Source organism: Medicago sativa, chromosome 5, assembly GCF_051527215.1.
Source record: "Medicago sativa cultivar Bolivia chromosome 5, Bolivia_mono, whole genome shotgun sequence".
Classification (NCBI taxonomy): Eukaryota; Viridiplantae; Streptophyta; class Magnoliopsida; order Fabales; family Fabaceae; genus Medicago; species Medicago sativa.
In genome coordinates this window covers 39,346,848-39,370,399 of record NC_140753.1, presented here as the reverse complement: position 1 = coordinate 39,370,399, position 23,552 = coordinate 39,346,848, and positions in this window count along the sequence as shown.

Below are 23,552 nucleotides of genomic sequence, written 5' to 3'. Positions count from 1 at the left end.
ATCTACGACTTCAATGGTTGATTCTAGAGTTTTCAAAAACGGCCGAAATGGGGGTCAAGTGAATTTCCTTGTTAATTTACGGAATTCCCTCGTTTTTGACCCTTTTTCTTTCAATAAAAAGGGCATAAAGTGGCCTAGCCTTATTGAATCGAAACCTGTAATAGTTCTTAGGAAATCTAACTAGAATATCTACGACTTCCATGGTTTATTTTAGAATTTTCAAAAACGGCCAAAATGGGGGTTAAGTGAATTTCCTTGTTAATTTACGGAATTCCCTCGTTTTTGACCCTTTTTCTTTCAATAAAAAGGGCATAAAGTGGCCTAGCCTTATTGAATCGAAGCATGTAATAGTTCCTAGGAAATCTAACAAGCATATCTACGACTTCAATGGTTGATTCTAGAGTTTTCAAAAACGGCCGAAACGGGGGTTAAGTGAATTTCCATGCTAATTTACGGATTTCACTCGTTTTTGACCCTTTTTCTTTCACTAAAAAGGGCATAAAGTGGCCTAGCCTTATTGAATCGAAGCGTGTAATAGTTCTTAAGAAATCTAACAAGCATATCTACGACTTCCATGGTTGATTTTAGAGTTTTCAAAAAGGCCGAAATGGGGGTTAAGTGAATTTCCTTGTTAATTTACGGAATTCCCTCGTTTTTGACCCTTTTTCTTTCAATAAAAAGGGCATAAAGTGGCCTACCCTTATTGAATCGAAGCATGTAATAGTTCCTAGGAAATCTAACAAGCATATCTACGACTTCAATGGTTGATTCTAGAGTTTTCAAAAACGGCCGAAACGGGGGTTAAGTGAATTTCCATGCTAATTTACGGATTTCACTCGTTTTTGACCCTTTTTCTTTCACTAAAAAGGGCATAAAGTGGCCTAGCCTTATTGAATCGAAGCGTGTAATAGTTCTTAAGAAATCTAACAAGCATATCTAAGACTTCGATGGTTGATTTTAGAGTTTTCAAAAACGGACGAAATGGGGGTTAAGTGAATTTCCTTGTTAATTTACGGAATTCCCTCGTTTTTGACCCTTTTCCTTTCAATAAAAAGGGCATAAAGTGGCCTAGTCCTACTGAATTGAAGCATGTAATAGTTCCTAGGAAATCTAACAAGCATATCTACGACTTCCATAGTTGATTTTAGAGTTTTCAAAAACGGCCGAAATGGGGGTTAAGTGAATTTCCTTGTTAGTTTACGGATTTCACTCGTTTTTTACCCTTTTTCTTTCAGTAAAAAGGGCATAAAGTGGCCTACCCTTATTGAATCGAAGCATGTAATAGTTCTTAGGAAATCTAACAAGCATATCTACGACTTCAATGGTTGATTCTAGAGTTTAAAACGGCCGAAATGGGGGTTAAGTGAATTTCCATGCTAATTTACGGATTTCACTCGTTTTTGACCCTTTTTCTTTCACTAAAAAGGGCATAAAGTGGCCTAGCCTTATTGAATCGAAGCGTGTAATAGTTCTTAAGAAATCTAACAAGCATATCTACGACTTCCATGGTTGATTTTAGAGTTTTCAAAAACGGCCGAAATGGGGGTTAAGTGAATTTCCTTGTTAATTTACGGAATTCCCTAGTTTTTGACCCTTTTTCTTTCAATAAAAAGGGCATAAAGTGGCCTAGTCCTATTGAATCGAAGCATGTAATAGTTCCTAGGAAATCTAACAAGCATATCTACGACTTCCATCGTTGATTTTAGAGTTTTCAAAAACGGCCGAAATGGGGGTTAAGTGAATTTCCTTGTTAGTTTATGGATTTCACTCGTTTTTGACCATTTTTCTTTCACTAAAAAGGGCATAAAGTGAACTACCCTTATTGAATCGAAGCATGTAATAGTTCCTAGGAAATCTAACAAGCATATCTACGACTTCAATGGTTGATTCTAGAGTTTTCAAAAACGGCCGAAACGGGGGTTAAGTGAATTTCCATGCTAATTTACGGATTTCACTCGTTTTTGACCCTTTTTCTTTCACTAAAAAGGGCATAAAGTGGCCTAGCCTTATTGAATCGAAGCGTGTAATAGTTCTTAAGAAATCTAACAAGCATATCTAAGACTTCGATGGTTGATTTTAGAGTTTTCAAAAACGGACGAAAGGGGGGTTAAGTGAATTTCCTTGTTAATTTACGGAATTCCCTCGTTTTTGACCCTTTTCCTTTCAATAAAAAGGGCATAAAGTGGCCTAGTCCTATTGAATCGAAGCATGTAATAGTTCCTAGGAAATCTAACAAGCATATCTACGACTTCCATAGTTGATTTTAGAGTTTTCAAAAACGGCCGAAATGGGGGTTAAGTGAATTTCCTTGTTAATTTACGGATTTCACTCGTCTTTTGACCATTTTTCTTTCACTAAAAAGGGCATAAAGTGGCCTACCCTTATTGAATTGAAGCATGTAATAGTTCCTAGGAAATCTAACAAGCATATCTACGACTTCAATGGTTGATTCTAGAGTTTTCAGAAACGGCCGAAATGGGGGTCAAGTGAATTTCCTTGTTAATTTACGGAATTCCCTCGTTTTTGACCCTTTTTCTTTCAATAAAAAGGGCATAAAGTGGCCTAGCCTTATTGAATCGAAACCTGTAATAGTTCTTAGGAAATCTAACTAGAATATCTACGACTTCCATGGTTTATTTTAGAATTTTCAAAAACGGCCAAAATGGGGGTTAAGTGAATTTCCTTGTTAATTTACGGAATTCCCTCGTTTTTGACCCTTTTTCTTTCAATAAAAAGGGCATAAAGTGGCCTAGCCTTATTGAATCGAAGCATGTAATAGTTCCTAGGAAATCTAACAAGCATATCTACGACTTCAATGGTTGATTCTAGAGTTTTCAAAAACGGCCGAAACGGGGGTTAAGTGAATTTCCATGCTAATTTACGGATTTCACTCGTTTTTGACCCTTTTTCTTTCACTAAAAAGGGCATAAAGTGGCCTAGCCTTATTGAATCGAAGCGTGTAATAGTTCTTAAGAAATCTAACAAGCATATCTACGACTTCCATGGTTGATTTTAGAGTTTTCAAAAAGGCCGAAATGGGGGTTAAGTGAATTTCCTTGTTAATTTACGGAATTCCCTCGTTTTTGACCCTTTTTCTTTCAATAAAAAGGGCATAAAGTGGCCTACCCTTATTGAATCGAAGCATGTAATAGTTCCTAGGAAATCTAACAAGCATATCTACGACTTCAATGGTTGATTCTAGAGTTTTCAAAAACGGCCGAAACGGGGGTTAAGTGAATTTCCATGCTAATTTACGGATTTCACTCGTTTTTGACCCTTTTTCTTTCACTAAAAAGGGCATAAAGTGGCCTAGCCTTATTGAATCGAAGCGTGTAATAGTTCTTAAGAAATCTAACAAGCATATCTAAGACTTCGATGGTTGATTTTAGAGTTTTCAAAAACGGACGAAATGGGGGTTAAGTGAATTTCCTTGTTAATTTACGGAATTCCCTCGTTTTTGACCCTTTTCCTTTCAATAAAAAGGGCATAAAGTGGCCTAGTCCTACTGAATTGAAGCATGTAATAGTTCCTAGGAAATCTAACAAGCATATCTACGACTTCCATAGTTGATTTTAGAGTTTTCAAAAACGGCCGAAATGGGGGTTAAGTGAATTTCCTTGTTAATTTACGGATTTCACTCGTCTTTTGACCATTTTTCTTTCACTAAAAAGGGCATAAAGTGGCCTACCCTTATTGAATTGAAGCATGTAATAGTTCCTAGGAAATCTAACAAGCATATCTACGACTTCAATGGTTGATTCTAGAGTTTTCAAAAACGGCCGAAATGGGGGTCAAGTGAATTTCCTTGTTAATTTACGGAATTCCCTCGTTTTTGACCCTTTTTCTTTCAATAAAAAGGGCATAAAGTGGCCTAGCCTTATTGAATCGAAACCTGTAATAGTTCTTAGGAAATCTAACTAGAATATCTACGACTTCCATGGTTTATTTTAGAATTTTCAAAAACGGCCAAAATGGGGGTTAAGTGAATTTCCTTGTTAGTTTACGGATTTCACTCGTTTTTTACCCTTTTTCTTTCAGTAAAAAGGGCATAAAGTGGCCTACCCTTATTGAATCGAAGCATGTAATAGTTCTTAGGAAATCTAACAAGCATATCTACGACTTCAATGGTTGATTCTAGAGTTTAAAACGGCCGAAATGGGGGTTAAGTGAATTTCCATGCTAATTTACGGATTTCACTCGTTTTTGACCCTTTTTCTTTCACTAAAAAGGGCATAAAGTGGCCTAGCCTTATTGAATCGAAGCGTGTAATAGTTCTTAAGAAATCTAACAAGCATATCTACGACTTCCATGGTTGATTTTAGAGTTTTCAAAAAGGCCGAAATGGGGGTTAAGTGAATTTCCTTGTTAATTTACGGAATTCCCTCGTTTTTGACCCTTTTTCTTTCAATAAAAAGGGCATAAAGTGGCCTAGTCCTATTGAATCGAAGCATGTAATAGTTCCTAGGAAATCTAACAAGCATATCTACGACTTCTATCGTTGATTTTAGAGTTTTCAAAAACGGCCGAAATGGGGGTTAAGTGAATTTCCTTGTTAGTTTATGGATTTCACTCGTTTTTGACCATTTTTCTTTCACTAAAAAGGGCATAAAGTGAACTACCCTTATTGAATCGAAGCATGTAATAGTTCCTAGGAAATCTAACAATATCTACGACTTCAATGGTTGATTCTAGAGTTTTCAAAAACGGCCGAAATGGGGGTTAAGTGAATTTCCTTGTTAATTTACGGATTTCACTCGTTTTTGACCCTTTTTCTTTCACTAAAAAGGGCATAAAGTGGCCTAGACTTATTAAATCGAAGCATGTAATAGTTCCTAGGAAATCTAACAAGCATATCTACGACTTCCATGGTTGATTTTAGTGTTTCCAAAAATGGCCGAAATGGGGGTTAAGTGAATTTCCTTGTTAATTTACGGATTTCACTCGTCTTTTGACCCTTTTTCTTTCACTAAAAAGGGCATAAAGTGGCCTACCCTTATTGAATCGAAGCATGTAATAGTTCCTAGGAAATCTAACAAGCATATCTACGACTTCAATGGTTGATTCTAGAGTTTTCAAAAACGGCCGAAACGGGGGTTAAGTGAATTTCCATGCTAATTTACGGATTTCACTCGTTTTTGACCCTTTTTCTTTCACTAAAAAGGGCATAAAGTGGCCTAGCCTTATTGAATCGAAGCGTGTAATAGTTCTTAAGAAATCTAACAAGCATATCTAAGACTTCGATGGTTGATTTTAGAGTTTTCAAAAACGGACGAAATGGGGGTTAAGTGAATTTCCTTGTTAATTTACGGAATTCCCTCGTTTTTGACCCTTTTCCTTTCAATAAAAAGGGCATAAAGTGGCCTAGTCCTATTGAATCGAAGCATGTAATAGTTCCTAGGAAATCTAACAAGCATATCTACGACTTCCATAGTTGATTTTAGAGTTTTCAAAAACGGCCGAAATGGGGGTTAAGTGAATTTCCTTGTTAATTTACGGATTTCACTCGTCTTTTGACCATTTTTCTTTCACTAAAAAGGGAATAAAGTGGCCTACCCTTATTGAATTGAAGCATGTAATAGTTCCTAGGAAATCTAACAAGCATATCTACGACTTCAATGGTTGATTCTAGAGTTTTCAAAAACGGCCGAAATGGGGGTCAAGTGAATTTCCTTGTTAATTTACGGAATTCCCTCGTTTTTGACCCTTTTTCTTTCAATAAAAAGGGCATAAAGTGGCCTAGCCTTATTGAATCGAAACCTGTAATAGTTCTTTGGAAATCTAACTAGAATATCTACGACTTCCATGGTTTATTTTAGAATTTTCAAAAACGGCCAAAATGGGGGTTAAGTGAATTTCCTTGTTAGTTTACGGATTTCACTCGTTTTTTACCCTTTTTCTTTCAGTAAAAAGGGCATAAAGTGGCCTACCCTTATTGAATCGAAGCATGTAATAGTTCTTAGGAAATCTAACAAGCATATCTACGACTTCAATGGTTGATTCTAGAGTTTAAAACGGCCGAAATGGGGGTTAAGTGAATTTCCTTGTTAATTTACGGATTTCACTCGTCTTTTGACCCTTTTTCTTTCACTAAAAAGGGCATAAAGTGGCCTACCCTTATTGAATCGAAGCATGTAATAGTTCTTAGGAAATCTAACAAGCATATCTACGACTTCAATGGTTGATTCTAGAGTTTAAAACGGCCGAAATGGGGGTTAAGTGAATTTCCATGCTAATTTACAGATTTCACTCGTTTTTGACCCTTTTTCTTTCACTAAAAAGGGCATAAAGTGGCCTAGCCTTATTGAATCGAAGCGTGTAATAGTTCTTAAGAAATCTAACAAGCATATCTACGACTTCCATGGTTGATTTTAGAGTTTTCAAAAACGGCCGAAATGGGGGTTAAGTGAATTTCCTTGTTAATTTACGGAATTCCCTCGTTTTTGACCCTTTTTCTTTCAATAAAAAGGGCATAAAGTGGCCTAGTCCTATTGAATCGAAGCATGTAATAGTTCCTAGGAAATCTAACAAGCATATCTACGACTTCCATCGTTGATTTTAGAGTTTTCAAAAACGGCCGAAATGGGGGTTAAGTGAATTTCCTTGTTAGTTTATGGATTTCACTCGTTTTTGACCATTTTTCTTTCACTAAAAAGGGCATAAAGTGAACTACCCTTATTGAATCGAAGCATGTAATAGTTCCTAGGAAATCTAACAAGCATATCTACGACTTCAATGGTTGATTCTAGAGTTTTCAAAAACGGCCGAAACGGGGGTTAAGTGAATTTCCATGCTAATTTACGGATTTCACTCGTTTTTGACCCTTTTTCTTTCACTAAAAAGGGCATAAAGTGGCCTAGCCTTATTGAATCGAAGCGTGTAATAGTTCTTAAGAAATCTAACAAGCATATCTAAGACTTCGATGGTTGATTTTAGAGTTTTCAAAAACGGACGAAAGGGGGGTTAAGTGAATTTCCTTGTTAATTTACGGAATTCCCTCGTTTTTGACCCTTTTCCTTTCAATAAAAAGGGCATAAAGTGGCCTAGTCCTATTGAATCGAAGCATGTAATAGTTCCTAGGAAATCTAACAAGCATATCTACGACTTCCATAGTTGATTTTAGAGTTTTCAAAAACGGCCGAAATGGGGGTTAAGTGAATTTCCTTGTTAATTTACGGATTTCACTCGTCTTTTGACCATTTTTCTTTCACTAAAAAGGGCATAAAGTGGCCTACCCTTATTGAATTGAAGCATGTAATAGTTCCTAGGAAATCTAACAAGCATATCTACGACTTCAATGGTTGATTCTAGAGTTTTCAAAAACGGCCGAAATGGGGGTCAAGTGAATTTCCTTGTTAATTTACGGAATTCCCTCGTTTTTGACCCTTTTTCTTTCAATAAAAAGGGCATAAAGTGGCCTAGCCTTATTGAATCGAAACCTGTAATAGTTCTTAGGAAATCTAACTAGAATATCTACGACTTCCATGGTTTATTTTAGAATTTTCAAAAACGGCCAAAATGGGGGTTAAGTGAATTTCCTTGTTAATTTACGGAATTCCCTCGTTTTTGACCCTTTTTCTTTCAATAAAAAGGGCATAAAGTGGCCTAGCCTTATTGAATCGAAGCATGTAATAGTTCCTAGGAAATCTAACAAGCATATCTACGACTTCAATGGTTGATTCTAGAGTTTTCAAAAACGGCCGAAACGGGGGTTAAGTGAATTTCCATGCTAATTTACGGATTTCACTCGTTTTTGACCCTTTTTCTTTCACTAAAAAGGGCATAAAGTGGCCTAGCCTTATTGAATCGAAGCGTGTAATAGTTCTTAAGAAATCTAACAAGCATATCTACGACTTCCATGGTTGATTTTAGAGTTTTCAAAAAGGCCGAAATGGGGGTTAAGTGAATTTCCTTGTTAATTTACGGAATTCCCTCGTTTTTGACCCTTTTTCTTTCAATAAAAAGGGCATAAAGTGGCCTAGTCCTATTGAATCGAAGCATGTAATAGTTCCTAGGAAATCTAACAAGCATATCTACGACTTCCATCGTTGATTTTAGAGTTTTCAAAAACGGCCGAAATGGGGGTTAAGTGAATTTCCTTGTTAGTTTATGGATTTCACTCGTTTTTGACCATTTTTCTTTCACTAAAAAGGGCATAAAGTGAACTACCCTTATTGAATCGAAGCATGTAATAGTTCCTAGGAAATCTAACAAGCATATCTACGACTTCAATGGTTGATTCTAGAGTTTTCAAAAACGGCCGAAACGGGGGTTAAGTGAATTTCCATGCTAATTTACGGATTTCACTCGTTTTTGACCCTTTTTCTTTCACTAAAAAGGGCATAAAGTGGCCTAGCCTTATTGAATCGAAGCGTGTAATAGTTCTTAAGAAATCTAACAAGCATATCTAAGACTTCGATGGTTGATTTTAGAGTTTTCAAAAACGGACGAAAGGGGGGTTAAGTGAATTTCCTTGTTAATTTACGGAATTCCCTCGTTTTTGACCCTTTTCCTTTCAATAAAAAGGGCATAAAGTGGCCTAGTCCTATTGAATCGAAGCATGTAATAGTTCCTAGGAAATCTAACAAGCATATCTACGACTTCCATAGTTGATTTTAGAGTTTTCAAAAACGGCCGAAATGGGGGTTAAGTGAATTTCCTTGTTAATTTACGGATTTCACTCGTCTTTTGACCATTTTTCTTTCACTAAAAAGGGCATAAAGTGGCCTACCCTTATTGAATTGAAGCATGTAATAGTTCCTAGGAAATCTAACAAGCATATCTACGACTTCAATGGTTGATTCTAGAGTTTTCAAAAACGGCCGAAATGGGGGTCAAGTGAATTTCCTTGTTAATTTACGGAATTCCCTCGTTTTTGACCCTTTTTCTTTCAATAAAAAGGGCATAAAGTGGCCTAGCCTTATTGAATCGAAACCTGTAATAGTTCTTAGGAAATCTAACTAGAATATCTACGACTTCCATGGTTTATTTTAGAATTTTCAAAAACGGCCAAAATGGGGGTTAAGTGAATTTCCTTGTTAATTTACGGAATTCCCTCGTTTTTGACCCTTTTTCTTTCAATAAAAAGGGCATAAAGTGGCCTAGCCTTATTGAATCGAAGCATGTAATAGTTCCTAGGAAATCTAACAAGCATATCTACGACTTCAATGGTTGATTCTAGAGTTTTCAAAAACGGCCGAAACGGGGGTTAAGTGAATTTCCATGCTAATTTACGGATTTCACTCGTTTTTGACCCTTTTTCTTTCACTAAAAAGGGCATAAAGTGGCCTAGCCTTATTGAATCGAAGCGTGTAATAGTTCTTAAGAAATCTAACAAGCATATCTACGACTTCCATGGTTGATTTTAGAGTTTTCAAAAAGGCCGAAATGGGGGTTAAGTGAATTTCCTTGTTAATTTACGGAATTCCCTCGTTTTTGACCCTTTTTCTTTCAATAAAAAGGGCATAAAGTGGCCTACCCTTATTGAATCGAAGCATGTAATAGTTCCTAGGAAATCTAACAAGCATATCTACGACTTCAATGGTTGATTCTAGAGTTTTCAAAAACGGCCGAAACGGGGGTTAAGTGAATTTCCATGCTAATTTACGGATTTCACTCGTTTTTGACCCTTTTTCTTTCACTAAAAAGGGCATAAAGTGGCCTAGCCTTATTGAATCGAAGCGTGTAATAGTTCTTAAGAAATCTAACAAGCATATCTAAGACTTCGATGGTTGATTTTAGAGTTTTCAAAAACGGACGAAATGGGGGTTAAGTGAATTTCCTTGTTAATTTACGGATTTCACTCGTCTTTTGACCCTTTTTCTTTCAATAAAAAGGGCATAAAGTGGCCTAGCCTTATTGAATCGAAGCATGTAATAGTTCCTAGGAAATCTAACAAGCATATCTACGACTTCAATGGTTGATTCTAGAGTTTTCAAAAACGGCCGAAACGGGGGTTAAGTGAATTTCCATGCTAATTTACGGATTTCACTCGTTTTTGACCCTTTTTCTTTCACTAAAAAGGGCATAAAGTGGCCTAGCCTTATTGAATCGAAGCGTGTAATAGTTCTTAAGAAATCTAACAAGCATATCTACGACTTCAATGGTTGATTCTAGAGTTTTCAAAAACGGACGAAACGGGGGTTAAGTGAATTTCCATGCTAATTTACGGATTTCACTCGTTTTTGACCCTTTTTCTTTCACTAAAAAGGGCATAAAGTGGCCTAGCCTTATTGAATCGAAGCGTGTAATAGTTCTTAAGAAATCTAACAAGCATATCTACGACTTCCATGGTTGATTTTAGAGTTTTCAAAAAGGCCGAAATGGGGGTTAAGTGAATTTCCTTGTTAATTTACGGAATTCCCTCGTTTTTGACCCTTTTTCTTTCAATAAAAAGGGCATAAAGTGGCCTACCCTTATTGAATCGAAGCATGTAATAGTTCCTAGGAAATCTAACAAGCATATCTACGACTTCAATGGTTGATTCTAGAGTTTTCAAAAACGGCCGAAACGGGGGTTAAGTGAATTTCCATGCTAATTTACGGAATTCCCTCGTTTTTGACCCTTTTCCTTTCAATAAAAAGGGCATAAAGTGGCCTAGTCCTATTGAATCGAAGCATGTAATAGTTCCTAGGAAATCTAACAAGCATATCTACGACTTCCATAGTTGATTTTAGAGTTTTCAAAAACGGCCGAAATGGGGGTTAAGTGAATTTCCTTGTTAATTTAGGGATTTCACTCGTCTTTTGACCATTTTTCTTTCACTAAAAAGGGAATAAAGTGGCCTACCCTTATTGAATTGAAGCATGTAATAGTTCCTAGGAAATCTAACAAGCATATCTACGACTTCAATGGTTGATTCTAGAGTTTTCAAAAACGGCCGAAAGGGGGGTCAAGTGAATTTCCTTGTTAATTTACGGAATTCCCTCGTTTTTGACCCTTTTTCTTTCAATAAAAAGGGCATAAAGTGGCCTAGCCTTATTGAATCGAAACCTGTAATAGTTCTTTGGAAATCTAACTAGAATATCTACGACTTCCATGGTTTATTTTAGAATTTTCAAAAACGGCCAAAATGGGGGTTAAGTGAATTTCCTTGTTAGTTTACGGATTTCACTCGTTTTTTACCCTTTTTCTTTCAGTAAAAAGGGCATAAAGTGGCCTACCCTTATTGAATCGAAGCATGTAATAGTTCTTAGGAAATCTAACAAGCATATCTACGACTTCAATGGTTGATTCTAGAGTTTAAAACGGCCGAAATGGGGGTTAAGTGAATTTCCTTGTTAATTTACGGATTTCACTCGTCTTTTGACCCTTTTTCTTTCACTAAAAAGGGCATAAAGTGGCCTACCCTTATTGAATCGAAGCATGTAATAGTTCCTAGGAAATCTAACAAGCATATCTACGACTTCAATGGTTGATTCTAGAGTTTTCAAAAACGGTCGAAACGGGGGTTAAGTGAATTTCCATGCTAATTTACGGATTTCACTCGTTTTTGACCCTTTTTCTTTCACTAAAAAGGGCATAAAGTGGCCTAGCCTTATTGAATCGAAGCGTGTAATAGTTCTTAAGAAATCTAACAAGCATATCTAAGACTTCGATGGTTGATTTTAGAGTTTTCAAAAACGGACGAAATGGGGGTTAAGTGAATTTCCTTGTTAATTTACGGAATTCCCTCGTTTTTGACCCTTTTCCTTTCAATAAAAAGGGCATAAAGTGGCCTAGTCCTATTGAATCGAAGCATGTAATAGTTCCTAGGAAATCTAACAAGCATATCTACGACTTCCATAGTTGATTTTAGAGTTTTCAAAAACGGCCGAAATGGGGGTTAAGTGAATTTCCTTGTTAATTTACGGATTTCACTCGTCTTTTGACCATTTTTCTTTCACTAAAAAGGGCATAAAGTGGCCTACCCTTATTGAATTGAAGCATGTAATAGTTCCTAGGAAATCTAATAAGCATATCTACGACTTCAATGGTTGATTCTAGAGTTTTCAAAAACGGCCGAAATGAGGGTCAAGTGAATTTCCTTGTTAATTTACGGAATTCCCTCGTTTTTGACCCTTTTTCTTTCAATAAAAAGAGCATAAAGTGGCCTAGCCTTATTGAATCGAAACCTGTAATAGGTCTTAGGAAATCTAACTAGAATATCTACGACTTCCATGGTTTATTTTAGAATTTTCAAAAACGGCCAAAATGGGGGTTAAGTGAATTTCCTTGTTAGTTTACGGATTTCACTCGTTTTTTACCCTTTTTCTTTCAGTAAAAAGGGCATAAAGTGGCCTACCCTTATTGAATCGAAGCATGTAATAGTTCTTAGGAAATCTAACAAGCATATCTACGACTTCAATGGTTGATTCTAGAGTTTAAAACGGCCGAAATGGGGGTTAAGTGAATTTCCATGCTAATTTACGGATTTCACTCGTTTTTGACCCTTTTTCTTTCACTAAAAAGGGCATAAAGTGGCCTAGCCTTATTGAATCGAAGCGTGTAATAGTTCTTAAGAAATCTAACAAGCATATCTACGACTTCCATGGTTGATTTTAGAGTTTTCAAAAATGGCCGAAATGGGGGTTAAGTGAATTTCCTTGTTAATTTACGGAATTCCCTCGTTTTTGACCCTTTTTCTTTCAATAAAAAGGGCATAAAGTGGCCTAGTCCTATTGAATCGAAGCATGTAATAGTTCCTAGGAAATCTAACAAGCATATCTACGACTTCCATCGTTGATTTTAGAGTTTTCAAAAACGGCCGAAATGGTGGTTAAGTGAATTTCCTTGTTAGTTTATGGATTTCACTCGTTTTTGACCATTTTTCTTTCACTAAAAAGGGCATAAAGTGAACTACCCTTATTGAATCGAAGCATGTAATAGTTCCTAGGAAATCTAACAAGCATATCTACGACTTCAATGGTTGATTCTAGAGTTTTCAAAAACGGCCGAAACGGGGGTTAAGTGAATTTCCATGCTAATTTACGGATTTCACTCGTTTTTGACCCTTTTTCTTTCACTAAAAAGGGCATAAAGTGGCCTAGCCTTATTGAATCGAAGCGTGTAATAGTTCTTAAGAAATCTAACAAGCATATCTAAGACTTCGATGGTTGATTTTAGAGTTTTCAAAAACGGACGAAAGGGGGGTTAAGTGAATTTCCTTGTTAATTTACGGAATTCCCTCGTTTTTGACCCTTTTCCTTTCAATAAAAAGGGCATAAAGTGGCCTAGTCCTATTGAATCGAAGCATGTAATAGTTCCTAGGAAATCTAACAAGCATATCTACGACTTCCATAGTTGATTTTAGAGTTTTCAAAAACGGCCGAAATGGGGGTTAAGTGAATTTCCTTGTTAATTTACGGATTTCACTCGTCTTTTGACCATTTTTCTTTCACTAAAAAGGGCATAAAGTGGCCTACCCTTATTGAATTGAAGCATGTAATAGTTCCTAGGAAATCTAACAAGCATATCTACGACTTCAATGGTTGATTCTAGAGTTTTCAAAAACGGCCGAAATGGGGGTCAAGTGAATTTCCTTGTTAATTTACGGAATTCCCTCGTTTTTGACCCTTTTTCTTTCAATAAAAAGGGCATAAAGTGGCCTAGCCTTATTGAATCGAAACCTGTAATAGTTCTTAGGAAATCTAACTAGAATATCTACGACTTCCATGGTTTATTTTAGAATTTTCAAAAACCGCCAAAATGGGGGTTAAGTGAATTTCCTTGTTAATTTACGGAATTCCCTCGTTTTTGACCCTTTTTCTTTCAATAAAAAGGGCATAAAGTGGCCTAGCCTTATTGAATCGAAGCATGTAATAGTTCCTAGGAAATCTAACAAGCATATCTACGACTTCAATGGTTGATTCTAGAGTTTTCAAAAACGGCCGAAACGGGGGTTAAGTGAATTTCCATGCTAATTTACGGATTTCACTCGTTTTTGACCCTTTTTCTTTCACTAAAAAGGGCATAAAGTGGCCTAGCCTTATTGAATCGAAGCGTGTAATAGTTCTTAAGAAATCTAACAAGCATATCTACGACTTCCATGGTTGATTTTAGAGTTTTCAAAAAGGCCGAAATGGGGGTTAAGTGAATTTCCTTGTTAATTTACGGAATTCCCTCGTTTTTGACCCTTTTTCTTTCAATAAAAAGGGCATAAAGTGGCCTACCCTTATTGAATCGAAGCATGTAATAGTTCCTAGGAAATCTAACAAGCATATCTACGACTTCAATGGTTGATTCTAGAGTTTTCAAAAACGGCCGAAACGGGGGTTAAGTGAATTTCCATGCTAATTTACGGATTTCACTCGTTTTTGACCCTTTTTCTTTCACTAAAAAGGGCATAAAGTGGCCTAGCCTTATTGAATCGAAGCGTGTAATAGTTCTTAAGAAATCTAACAAGCATATCTAAGACTTCGATGGTTGATTTTAGAGTTTTCAAAAACGGACGAAATGGGGGTTAAGTGAATTTCCTTGTTAATTTACGGAATTCCCTCGTTTTTGACCCTTTTCCTTTCAATAAAAAGGGCATAAAGTGGCCTAGTCCTACTGAATTGAAGCATGTAATAGTTCCTAGGAAATCTAACAAGCATATCTACGACTTCCATAGTTGATTTTAGAGTTTTCAAAAACGGCCGAAATGGGGGTTAAGTGAATTTCCTTGTTAATTTACGGATTTCACTCGTCTTTTGACCATTTTTCTTTCACTAAAAAGGGCATAAAGTGGCCTACACTTATTGAATTGAAGCATGTAATAGTTCCTAGGAAATCTAACAAGCATATCTACGACTTCAATGGTTGATTCTAGAGTTTTCAAAAACGGCCGAAATGGGGGTCAAGTGAATTTCCTTGTTAATTTACGGAATTTCCTCGTTTTTGACCCTTTTTCTTTCAATAAAAAGGGCATAAAGTGGCCTAGCCTTATTGAATCGAAACCTGTAATAGTTCTTAGGAAATCTAACTAGAATATCTACGACTTCCATGGTTTATTTTAGAATTTTCAAAAACGGCCAAAATGGGGGTTAAGTGAATTTCCTTGTTAGTTTACGGATTTCACTCGTTTTTTACCCTTTTTCTTTCAGTAAAAAGGGCATAAAGTGGCCTACCCTTATTGAATCGAAGCATGTAATAGTTCTTAGGAAATCTAACAAGCATATCTACGACTTCAATGGTTGATTCTAGAGTTTAAAACGGCCGAAATGGGGGTTAAGTGAATTTCCATGCTAATTTACGGATTTCACTCGTTTTTGACCCTTTTTCTTTCACTAAAAAGGGCATAAAGTGGCCTAGCCTTATTGAATCGAAGCGTGTAATAGTTCTTAAGAAATCTAACAAGCATATCTACGACTTCCATGGTTGATTTTAGAGTTTTCAAAAAGGCCGAAATGGGGGTTAAGTGAATTTCCTTGTTAATTTACGGAATTCCCTCGTTTTTGACCCTTTTTCTTTCAATAAAAAGGGCATAAAGTGGCCTAGTCCTATTGAATCGAAGCATGTAATAGTTCCTAGGAAATCTAACAAGCATATCTACGACTTCCATCGTTGATTTTAGAGTTTTCAAAAACGGCCGAAATGGGGGTTAAGTGAATTTCCTTGTTAGTTTATGGATTTCACTCGTTTTTGACCATTTTTCTTTCACTAAAAAGGGCATAAAGTGAACTACCCTTATTGAATCGAAGCATGTAATAGTTCCTAGGAAATCTAACAATATCTACGACTTCAATGGTTGATTCTAGAGTTTTCAAAAACGGCCGAAATGGAGGTTAAGTGAATTTCCTTGTTAATTTACGGATTTCACTCGTTTTTGACCCTTTTTCTTTCACTAAAAAGGGCATAAAGTGGCCTAGACTTATTAAATCGAAGCATGTAATAGTTCCTAGGAAATCTAACAAGCATATCTACGACTTCCATGGTTGATTTTAGTGTTTCCAAAAATGGCCGAAATGGGGGTTAAGTGAATTTCCTTGTTAATTTACGGATTTCACTCGTCTTTTGACCCTTTTTCTTTCACTAAAAAGGGCATAAAGTGGCCTACCCTTATTGAATCGAAGCATGTAATAGTTCCTAGGAAATCTAACAAGCATATCTACGACTTCAATGGTTGATTCTAGAGTTTTCAAAAACGGCCGAAACGGGGGTTAAGTGAATTTCCATGCTAATTTACGGATTTCACTCGTTTTTGACCCTTTTTCTTTCACTAAAAAGGGCATAAAGTGGCCTAGCCTTATTGAATCGAAGCGTGTAATAGTTCTTAAGAAATCTAACAAGCATATCTAAGACTTCGATGGTTGATTTTAGAGTTTTCAAAAACGGACGAAATGGGGGTTAAGTGAATTTCCTTGTTAATTTACGGAATTCCCTCGTTTTTGACCCTTTTCCTTTCAATAAAAAGGGCATAAAGTGGCCTAGTCCTATTGAATCGAAGCATGTAATAGTTCCTAGGAAATCTAACAAGCATATCTACGACTTCCATAGTTGATTTTAGAGTTTTCAAAAACGGCCGAAATGGGGGTTAAGTGAATTTCCTTGTTAATTTACGGATTTCACTCGTCTTTTGACCATTTTTCTTTCACTAAAAAGGGAATAAAGTGGCCTACCCTTATTGAATTGAAGCATGTAATAGTTCCTAGGAAATCTAACAAGCATATCTACGACTTCAATGGTTGATTCTAGAGTTTTCAAAAACGGCCGAAATGGGGGTCAAGTGAATTTCCTTGTTAATTTACGGAATTCCCTCGTTTTTGACCCTTTTTCTTTCAATAAAAAGGGCATAAAGTGGCCTACCCTTATTGAATCGAAACCTGCAATAGTTCTTTGGAAATCTAACTAGAATATCTACGACTTCCATGGTTTATTTTAGAATTTTCAAAAACGGCCAAAATGGGGGTTAAGTGAATTTCCTTGTTAGTTTACGGATTTCACTCGTTTTTTACCCTTTTTCTTTCAGTAAAAAGGGCATAAAGTGGCCTACCCTTATTGAATCGAAGCATGTAATAGTTCTTAGGAAATCTAACAAGCATATCTACGACTTCAATGGTTGATTCTAGAGTTTAAAACGGCCGAAATGGGGGTTAAGTGAATTTCCTTGTTAATTTACGGATTTCACTCGTCTTTTGACCCTTTTTCTTTCACTAAAAAGGGCATAAAGTGGCCTACCCTTATTGAATCGAAGCATGTAATAGTTCCTAGGAAATCTAACAAGCATATCTACGACTTCAATGGTTGATTCTAGAGTTTTCAAAAACGGTCGAAATGGGGGTTAAGTGAATTTCCATGCTAATTTACGGATTTCACTCGTTTTTGACCCTTTTTCTTTCACTAAAAAGGGCATAAAGTGGCCTAGCCTTATTGAATCGAAGCGTGTAATAGTTCTTAAGAAATCTAACAAGCATATCTACGACTTCCATGGTTGATTTTAGAGTTTTCAAAAACGGCCGAAATGGGGGTTAAGTGAATTTCCTTGTTAATTTACGGAATTCCCTCGTTTTTGAACCTTTTTCTTTCAATAAAAAGGGCATAAAGTGGCCTAGTCCTATTGAATCGAAGCATGTAATAGTTCCTAGGAAATCTAACAAGCATATCTACGACTTCCATCGTTGATTTTAGAGTTTTCAAAAACGGCCGAAATGGGGGTTAAGTGAATTTCCTTGTTAGTTTATGGATTTCACTCGTTTTTGACCATTTTTCTTTCACTAAAAAGGGCATAAAGTGGCCTAGACTTATTAAATCGAAGCATGTAATAGTTCCTAGGAAATCTAACAAGCATATCTACGACTTCCATCGTTGATTTTAGAGTTTTCAAAAACGGCCGAAATGGGGGTTAAGTGAATTTCCTTGTTAGTTTATGGATTTCACTCGTTTTTGACCATTTTTCTTTCACTAAAAAGGGCATAAAGTGAACTACCCTTATTGAATCGAAGCATGTAATAGTTCCTAGGAAATCTAACAATATCTACGACTTCAATGGTTGATTCTAGAGTTTTCAAAAACGGCCGAAATGGGGGTTAAGTGAATTTCCTTGTTAATTTACGGATTTCACTCGTCTTTTGACCATTTTTCTTTCACTAAAAAGGGCATAAAGTGGCCTACCCTTATTGAATTGAAGCATGTAATAGTTCCTAGGAAATCTAACAAGCATATCTACGACTTCAATGGTTGATTCTAGAGTTTTCAAAAACGGCCGAAATGGGGGTCAAGTGAATTTCCTTGTTAATTTACGGAATTCCCTCGTTTTTGACCCTTTTTCTTTCAATAAAAAGGGCATAAAGTGGCCTAGCCTTATTGAATCGAAACCTGTAATAGTTCTTAGGAAATCTAACTAGAATATCTACGACTTCCATGGTTTATTTTAGAATTTTCAAAAACGGCCAAAATGGGGGTTAAGTGAATTTCCTTGTTAGTTTACGGATTTCACTCGTTTTTTACCCTTTTTCTTTCAGTAAAAAGGGCATAAAGTGGCCTACCCTTATTGAATCGAAGCATGTAATAGTTCTTAGGAAATCTAACAAGCATATCTACGACTTCAATGGTTGATTCTAGAGTTTAAAACGGCCGAAATGGGGGTTAAGTGAATTTCCATGCTAATTTACGGATTTCACTCGTTTTTGACCCTTTTTTTTCTCTAAAAAGGGCATAAAGTGGCCTAGCCTTATTGAATCGAAGCGTGTAATAGTTCTTAAGAAATCTAACAAGCATATCTACGACTTCCATGGTTGATTTTAGAGTTTTCAAAAAGGCCGAAATGGGGGTTAAGTGAATTTCCTTGTTAATTTACGGAATTCCCTCGTTTTTTACCCTTTTTCTTTCAATAAAAAGGGCATAAAGTGGCCTAGTCCTATTGAATCGAAGCATGTAATAGTTCCTAGGAAATCTAACAAGCATATCTACGACTTCCATCGTTGATTTTAGAGTTTTCAAAAACGGCCGAAATGGGGGTTAAGTGATTTTCCTTGTTAGTTTATGGATTTCACTCGTTTTTGACCATTTTTCTTTCACTAAAAAGGGCATAAAGTGAACTACCCTTATTGAATCGAAGCATGTAATAGTTCCTAGGAAATCTAACAATATCTACGACTTCAATGGTTGATTCTAGAGTTTTCAAAAACGGCCGAAATGGGGGTTAAGTGAATTTCCTTGTTAATTTACGGATTTCACTCGTTTTTGACCCTTTTTCTTTCACTAAAAAGGGCATAAAGTGGCCTAGACTTATTAAATCGAAGCATGTAATAGTTCCTAGGAAATCTAACAAGCATATCTACGACTTCCATGGTTGATTTTAGTGTTTCCAAAAATGGCCGAAATGGGGGTTAAGTGAATTTCCTTGTTAATTTACGGATTTCACTCGTCTTTTGACCCTTTTTCTTTCACTAAAAAGGGCATAAAGTGGCCTACCCTTATTGAATCGAAGCATGTAATAGTTCCTAGGAAATCTAACAAGCATATCTACGACTTCAATGGTTGATTCTAGAGTTTTCAAAAACGGCCGAAACGGGGGTTAAGTGAATTTCCATGCTAATTTACGGATTTCACTCGTTTTTGACCCTTTTTCTTTCACTAAAAAGGGCATAAAGTGGCCTAGCCTTATTGAATCGAAGCGTGTAATAGTTCTTAAGAAATCTAACAAGCATATCTAAGACTTCGATGGTTGATTTTAGAGTTTTCAAAAACGGACGAAATGGGGGTTAAGTGAATTTCCTTGTTAATTTACGGAATTCCCTCGTTTTTGACCCTTTTTCTTTCAATAAAAAGGGCATAAAGTGGCCTAGTCCTATTGAATCGAAGCATGTAATAGTTCCTAGGAAATCTAACAAGCATATCTACGACTTCCATCGTTGATTTTAGAGTTTTCAAAAACGGCCGAAATGGGGGTTAAGTGAATTTCCTTGTTAGTTTATGGATTTCACTCGTTTTTGACCATTTTTCTTTCACTAAAAAGGGCATAAAGTGAACTACCCTTATTGAATCGAAGCATGTAATAGTTCCTAGGAAATCTAACAATATCTACGACTTCAATGGTTGATTCTAGAGTTTTCAAAAACGGCCGAAATGGGGGTTAAGTGAATTTCCTTGTTAATTTACGGATTTCACTCGTTTTTGACCCTTTTTCTTTCACTAAAAAGGGCATAAAGTGGCCTAGACTTATTAAATCGAAGCATGTAATAGTTCCTAGGAAATCTAACAAGCATATCTACGACTTCCATGGTTGATTTTAGTGTTTCCAAAAATGGCCGAAATGGGGGTTAAGTGAATTTCCTTGTTAATTTACGGATTTCACTCGTCTTTTGACCCTTTTTCTTTCACTAAAAAGGGCATAAAGTGGCCTACCCTTATTGAATCGAAGCATGTAATAGTTCCTAGGAAATCTAACAAGCATATCTACGACTTCAATGGTTGATTCTAGAGTTTTCAAAAACGGCCGAAACGGGGGTTAAGTGAATTTCCATGCTAATTTACGGATTTCACTCGTTTTTGACCCTTTTTCTTTCACTAAAAAGGGCATAAAGTGGCCTAGCCTTATTGAATCGAAGCGTGTAATAGTTCTTAAGAAATCTAACAAGCATATCTAAGACTTCGATGGTTGATTTTAGAGTTTTCAAAAACGGACGAAATGGGGGTTAAGTGAATTTCCTTGTTAATTTACGGAATTCCCTCGTTTTTGACCCTTTTCCTTTCAATAAAAAAGGCATAAAGTGGCCTAGTCCTATTGAATCGAAGCATGTAATAGTTCCTAGGAAATCTAACAAGCATATCTACGACTTCCATCGTTGATTTTAGAGTTTTCAAAAACGGCCGAAATGGGGGTTAAGTGAATTTCCTTGTTAGTTTATGGATTTCACTCGTTTTTGACCATTTTTCTTTCACTAAAAAGGGCATAAAGTGAACTACCCTTATTGAATCGAAGCATGTAATAGTTCCTAGGAAATCTAACAATATCTACGACTTCAATGGTTGATTCTAGAGTTTTCAAAAACGGCCGAAATGGGGGTTAAGTGAATTTCCTTGTTAATTTACGGATTTCACTCGTTTTTGACCCTTTTTCTTTCACTAAAAAGGGCATAAAGTGGCCTAGACTTATTAAATCGAAGCATGTAATAGTTCCTAGGAAATCTAACAAGCATATCTACGACTTCCATGGTTGATTTTAGTGTTTCCAAAAATGGCCGAAATGGGGGTTAAGTGAATTTCCTTGTTAATTTACGGATTTCACTCGTCTTTTGACCATTTTTCTTTCACTAAAAAGGGAATAAAGTGGCCTACCCTTATTGAATTGAAGCATGTAATAGTTCCTAGGAAATCTAACAAGCATATCTACGACTTCAATGGTTGATTCTAGAGTTTTCAAAAACGGCCGAAATGGGGGTCAAGTGAATTTCCTTGTTAATTTACGGAATTCCCTCGTTTTTGACCCTTTTTCTTTCAATAAAAAGGGCATAAAGTGGCCTACCCTTATTGAATCGAAACCTGTAATAGTTCTTTGGAAATCTAACTAGAATATCTACGACTTCCATGGTTTATTTTAGAATTTTCAAAAACGGCCAAAATGGGGGTTAAGTGAATTTCCTTGTTAGTTTACGGATTTCACTCGTTTTTTACCCTTTTTCTTTCAGTAAAAAGGGCATAAAGTGGCCTACCCTTATTGAATCGAAGCATGTAATAGTTCTTAGGAAATCTAACAAGCATATCTACGACTTCAATGGTTGATTCTAGAGTTTAAAACGGCCGAAATGGGGGTTAAGTGAATTTCCTTGTTAATTTACGGATTTCACTCGTCTTTTGACCCTTTTTCTTTCACTAAAAAGGGAATAAAGTGGCCTACCCTTATTGAATCGAAGCATGTAATAGTTCCTAGGAAATCTAACAAGCATATCTACGACTTCAATGGTTGATTCTAGAGTTTTCAAAAACGGTCGAAATGGGGGTTAAGTGAATTTCCATGCTAATTTACGGATTTCACTCGTTTTTGACCCTTTTTCTTTCACTAAAAAGGGCATAAAGTGGCCTAGCCTTATTGAATCGAAGCGTGTAATAGTTCTTAAGAAATCTAACAAGCATATCTACGACTTCCATGGTTGATTTTAGAGTTTTCAAAAACGGCCGAAATGGGGGTTAAGTGAATTTCCTTGTTAATTTACGGAATTCCCTCGTTTTTGAACCTTTTTCTTTCAATAAAAAGGGCATAAAGTGGCCTAGTCCTATTGAATCGAAGCATGTAATAGTTCCTAGGAAATCTAACAAGCATATCTACGACTTCCATCGTTGATTTTAGAGTTTTCAAAAACGGCCGAAATGGGGGTTAAGTGAATTTCCTTGTTAGTTTATGGATTTCACTCGTTTTTGACCATTTTTCTTTCACTAAAAAGGGCATAAAGTGGCCTAGACTTATTAAATCGAAGCATGTAATAGTTCCTAGGAAATCTAACAAGCATATCTACGACTTCCATCGTTGATTTTAGAGTTTTCAAAAACGGCCGAAATGGGGGTTAAGTGAATTTCCTTGTTAGTTTATGGATTTCACTCGTTTTTGACCATTTTTCTTTCACTAAAAAGGGCATAAAGTGAACTACCCTTATTGAATCGAAGCATGTAATAGTTCCTAGGAAATCTAACAATATCTACGACTTCAATGGTTGATTCTAGAGTTTTCAAAAACGGCCGAAATGGGGGTTAAGTGAATTTCCTTGTTAATTTACGGATTTCACTCGTCTTTTGACCATTTTTCTTTCACTAAAAAGGGCATAAAGTGGCCTACCCTTATTGAATTGAAGCATGTAATAGTTCCTAGGAAATCTAACAAGCATATCTACGACTTCAATGGTTGATTCTAGAGTTTTCAAAAACGGCCGAAATGGGGGTCAAGTGAATTTCCTTGTTAATTTACGGAATTCCCTCGTTTTTGACCCTTTTTCTTTCAATAAAAAGGGCATAAAGTGGCCTAGCCTTATTGAATCGAAACCTGTAATAGTTCTTAGGAAATCTAACTAGAATATCTACGACTTCCATGGTTTATTTTAGAATTTTCAAAAACGGCCAAAATGGGGGTTAAGTGAATTTCCTTGTTAGTTTACGGATTTCACTCGTTTTTTACCCTTTTTCTTTCAGTAAAAAGGGCATAAAGTGGCCTACCCTTATTGAATCGAAGCATGTAATAGTTCTTAGGAAATCTAACAAGCATATCTACGACTTCAATGGTTGATTCTAGAGTTTAAAACGGCCGAAATGGGGGTTAAGTGAATTTCCATGCTAATTTACGGATTTCACTCGTTTTTGACCCTTTTTCTTTCACTAAAAAGGGCATAAAGTGGCCTAGCCTTATTGAATCGAAGCGTGTAATAGTTCTTAAGAAATCTAACAAGCATATCTACGACTTCCATGGTTGATTTTAGAGTTTTCAAAAAGGCCGAAATGGGGGTTAAGTGAATTTCCTTGTTAATTTACGGAATTCCCTCGTTTTTGACCCTTTTTCTTTCAATAAAAAGGGCATAAAGTGGCCTAGTCCTATTGAATCGAAGCATGTAATAGTTCCTAGGAAATCTAACAAGCATATCTACGACTTCCATCGTTGATTTTAGAGTTTT